This window comes from Elephas maximus, chromosome 2 (genome assembly GCF_024166365.1).
Source record: "Elephas maximus indicus isolate mEleMax1 chromosome 2, mEleMax1 primary haplotype, whole genome shotgun sequence".
Classification (NCBI taxonomy): Eukaryota; Metazoa; Chordata; class Mammalia; order Proboscidea; family Elephantidae; genus Elephas; species Elephas maximus.
In genome coordinates, this window is record NC_064820.1 from 206,896,486 (window position 1) to 206,901,612 (window position 5,127).

At 41.1% G+C, this 5,127-nt stretch overlaps 1 pseudogene; it reads left to right on the forward strand.

Annotated features, from left to right (window-relative positions):
• The first annotated feature begins 3,590 nt into the window (after window positions 1-3,590).
• On the forward strand, window positions 3,591-4,528 carry LOC126067843 (olfactory receptor 2L5-like; annotated as a pseudogene).
• The last annotated feature ends 599 nt before the right edge of the window (window positions 4,529-5,127 follow it).

The window sequence follows — 5,127 nt, forward strand, 5'->3', positions numbered from 1 at the left end:
CCTTTGTGGTGGATTTAAGTCTAAAGTCTATTTTGTCAGAAATTAATATTGCTACTCCTCTTCTTTTTTGCTTATTGTTTGCTTGATATACTTTTTTCCATCCTTTGAGTTTTAGTTTGTTTGTGTCTCTAAGTCTAAGGTGTGTCTCTTGTAGGCAGCATATAGATGGGTCGTGTTTCTTTATCCAGTCTGTGACTCTCTGTCTCTTTATTGGTGCATTTAGTCCATTTACATTCAGGGTAATTATAGATAAATAAGTTTTTAGTGCTGTCATTTTGATGCCTTTTTATGTGTGTTGTTGACAATTTCATTTTTCCACATACTTTTTTGTGCTGAGGCGTTTTTCTTAGTAAATTGTGAGATCCTCATTTTCATAGTGTTTGACTTTATGTTAGTTGAGTCGTTACGTTTTTCTTGGTTTTTGTCTTGAGTTATAGAGTTGTTATACCTTTTTGTGGTTACCTCATTATATACCCCTATTTTTCTAAGTAAAAACCTAACTTGTATTGTTCTATATCGCCTTGTATCACTCTCCATATGGCAGTTCAATGCCTCCTGTATTTAGTCCCTCTTTTTGATTATTGTGATCTTTTACCTATTGACTTCCATGATTCCCTGTTATGTGTATTTTTTTTTTTAATTAATCTTAATTTGTTTGTTTTTGTGATTTCCCTATTTGAGTTGATATCAGGACGTTCTGTTTTGTGACCTTGTGTTGTGCTGATATCTGATATTATTGGTTCTCTGACCAAACAATATCCTTTAGTATTTCTTGTAGCTTTGGTTTGGTTTTTGCAAATTCTCTAAACTTGTGTTTGTCTGTAAATATGTTAATTTCGCCTTCATATTTCAGAGAGAGTTTTGCTGGATATATGATCCTTGGTTGGCAGTTTTTCTCCTTCAGTGTTCTGTGTATGTCGTCCCATTCCCTTCTTGCCTGCATGGTTTCTGCTGAGTAGTCAGAACATATTCTTATTGATTCTCCCTTGAAGGAAACCTTTCTTTTCTCCCTGGCTGCTTTTAAAATTTTCTGTTTATCTTTGGTTTTGGTGAGTTTGATGATAATATGTCTTGGTGTTTTTCTTTTTGGATCAATCTTAAATGGGGTTCGATGAGCATCTTGGATAGATATCCTTTCATCTTTCATGATGTCAGGGAAGTTTTCTGTCAGAAGTTCTTCAACTATTTTCTCTGTGTTTTCTGTCCCCCCTCCCTGTTCTGGGACTCCAATCACCCGCAGGTTATCCTTCTTGATAGAGTCCCACATAATTCTTAGGGTTTCTTCATTTTTTTAAATTCTTTTATCTGATTTTTTTTCAGCTATGTTGGTGTTGATTCCCTGGTCCTCCAGATGTCCCAGTCTGCATTCTAATTGCTCGAGTCTGCTCCTCTGACTTCCTAGTGCGTTGTCTAATTCTGTTATTTTATTGTTAATCTTTTGGATTTCTACATGTTGTCTCTCTATGGATTCTTGCAACTTATTAATTTTTCCAGTATGTTCTTGAATAATCTTTTTGAGTTCTTCAACAGTTTTATCAGTGTGTTCCTTGGCTTTTTCTGCAGATATCCTAATTTCATTTGTGATATCATTAAGCATTCTGTAAATTAGTTTTTTATATTCTGTATCTGGCAATTCTAGGATTGTATCTTCATTTGGGAAAGATTTTGATTCTTTTGTTTGGGGGGTTGGAGAAGCTGTCACGGTCTGCTTCTTTAAGTGGTTTGATATGGATTGTTGTCTTCGAGCCATCACTGGGAAACTAGTTTTTCCAGAAAATCCGCTAAAAAAAAACTGCAGTCAGATCCCTATCAGAGTTCTCCCTCTGGCTCAGGCTATTCAGATGTTAATGAAGCCGCCTGGGGAGGGTGGGGGAGGGAACAGAGAGATAGGAGAGTAGTACCTCAGAATATAGCCAGAGTTGCTTGTCTTGCTTGGAATGACTGTTACATCTGAGATTCCCGTGGGCGCGTCGCCTATGTGTGCTGGCTGTGTGGAGATTGCCCCCAGGGGGTCTGGCCCGCTGGAGTCACGGTCAGATCCTCTGCTTCCAGCCCCACGCCCAGCGTCAAGGCTCCCCTACTGGGACGGTGCACTCTCGACTCCAAAATCAGTCTTTGCCTCCCGGAGACTTCTCGTCCCTCCAGCCGCGTGGCCGTGCCGCTCCCGTGAACCAGGTGGGCCCCCTCCCGGGGTTAGTTCAGATGGGTGGAGTAGCTCCCCGTGCTTGTGCCGTGACTGAGTGTCCCGGCTGAAACGCTGTTCTCCCCGCTCCAATACCAGTCGCTGCCTCCGGGGGACTTCTCCTACCGGCTGCGTCCCATGCCGCCCGCGCGACCCGGCTGGTCCCCTTCCCGGGGTTAGTTCAGGGGGTGGAGCAACTCTCCGTGTTTATGGCGTACCTGCGTGCAGTCCAAATCCCTGCTGGACGGTTCCCCGGCTCGGATGCTGCTCTTTCTGCTCCAAGATCAGTCACTGCCTCCCGGGGACTTCTCCTACCGGCTGCGTCCCACGCCGCCCGTAGAACCGGCTGGTCCCCCTCCCGGGGTTAGTTCAGGGGGGTGGAGCAGGTCTCTGTGCTTGTGCCGTACCTGACTGGTACGCTGGCTCCAGGCTCTGGAAACTATCGCTGCTTCCCCGTATTAGTTCGTTCTCCGTCTCTAAATCTGTGTTTGTTGTTCAGGGTTCGTAGATTGTTATGTATGTGATGGATTCACTTGTTTTTCCGTGTCTTTGTTGTAAGAGGGATCCAAGGTAACGTCTGCCTAGTCCGCCATCTTGGCTCCGCTCAATGTAAGATATTTTTAACAAAATCTGAGAGAGGGAGAAGGAAGAAAGAGGCCTTACAACATTTAAATAATTTACTGAGACATTTGAGGATGTCTAAACAGAGTAGTGGAGCCCTGGTGGCACAGTGGTTAAGAGCTTTTAACTGCTAACCAAAGGGTCAGCTAGCAGTTTGAATCCACCAGCCACTCCTTGGAAACCCTATGGGGCTGTTCTACTCTGTCTTATAGGGTTGCTACGGTCAGAACCGACTCAACGGCAATGTATTTTTCCTTTTTTCCTCAGAATCAACTCAACAGCAATTTTTTTTTCTTTTTTCCTTATCCTTATCCTATTAAAATAGGCGGAAACCCTGGTGGCGTAGTGGTTAAGTTCTACGGCTGCGAACTAAAAGGTCGGCAGTTCGAATCCCCCAGGCGCTCTTTGTAAACTCTATGGGGCGGTTCTGCTTTGTTCTTATAGGGTCGCTATGAGTCGGAATCGACTTGGCGGCACTGGGTTTTTTATTATTATTGTTATTAAAATAGGTATGGTATGTTTTTATTTACTGCATGGGTCTTTCACAACAGATTTGGGATGTAAACGCATGACACCTTACATTTTATATTGTGTAATGAAATGGTGTTTCTTGTTTAAAAAAAAAGGTAAAATTGGTCATTCAGTTAATCCATTGCATAATTTCCTGAAAAATTCATAGTTATATCAATCATAGACATTAAAAAAACAAAAACAAAAAACAGTTTGCTCTTCTTTATTTACCTTCTATACTCTTGTTTATTACTTTGGGAAAGCCAGTGAATATTCAATGGAGACTTATAATGAAGCAACAACTCATTTCATTTTCTTAGGACTGTTCCCACCATCAAGGATTGGACTGTTCCTCTTCATTCTCATCATTCTCATTTTCTTAATGACTTTAATTGGCAACATATCCGTGATTTTCCTCATCCTACCGGACACCAGGCTCCACACACTTGTGTATTTCCTGCTTAGTCGGTTCTCCCTTATGGACCTGAATCACATCTCCACCATTGTCCCCAGGATGGCTTACAATTTCCTGTTTGAAAACAAATCGGTCTCCTTCATTGGATGTGGAGTCCAGAGTTTCTTCTTCATGACTTTGGCAGGTGCAGAGCCACTCTTCTTGGCATGTATGGCCTATGACCGATATGTGGCCATTTGTTTTCCTCTTCACTATCCAATCCATTTGAGCAGAAATTTGTGTGTGCTGGTGACTATAGGATCTTCGATGATCGGATGTTCCAATGTCTGTGCCCACAATGCATATGAACTCCATACACCCTATTGTTGATCCAAGATCATCAATCATTTCTTCTGTGATCTCACAGCCATATTGGCTCTGGTTTGCATGGACACCTGGACCTATGATTGCATAGCGTTTGTGTGCAACACCTTGTTCCTCGCGTTACTTTCATTGGCATTACATGTTCCTGTGGCTGAGTTCTCCTTGCCATCTACTGAATGCCCTCATTTGAAAGGAAGAAGAAAGCCTATTTGACCTGCAGAACCCACCTCATTATGGTGACATTGTACTATGCACTGTTTGTTTAAAATTATCTATGCCCAAGATCCTTCCGATCTCTAACAGTAGACAAGGCTCTGCCTGTTTTCTACACCATCCTCACCCTCATGCTCAACCCCATCATCTACAGCCTGAGGAACAAGGAGGTAATGGGGGCCCTGAGAACAGTTATTCAGAAAATCTTCTGTGTGAAAATGTAGACAAATTTTCTGCATTAGTCTTCAAGCTGCAGGTGTCTGTCTATTCTGCAGTAAATAGTCATTAAGAAAAATATTATTCAAAGCATGAGGACAAGGGTCTAAGCTTATATTTAGAAGATTTTAAAAAGCAGAAGTTTGACAAAATAGTTTTATGTTATAAAGCATAATTTTTGTTTTTTCCTGAGGTGATTTTTTTCCATTAATATAAAAGGCATATACAGTCAACTAAATTTCAGAAATAAGATTTTATTAACATGTAGAAAAGAAAATGAAAGCTGCTTAAAATGAAGATGTCATTCATCATAACAATTCTACTATACTTAATATAATTTATCTCTCAATATGACAACAGAACAGTAAATGTTTTGTTGTGACTGAATCTTATCAAAAGCAAAATAATATTTTCCCATTGATTCACTCTTACTAGGTGTGTACTGTTTCAATTTTTTCCCCAATTTCAGGGGAAATGACAGATATAGGGATTTAGAAAGTCTTACACGATAATAGGGAAAATACAACAAGATTACGTTTTCCAGAATGGGGAGGGGGTAAGCTGGATTTAGTTGGATGTATCCTTGTGGTTTTTATCCTAGGAAAGT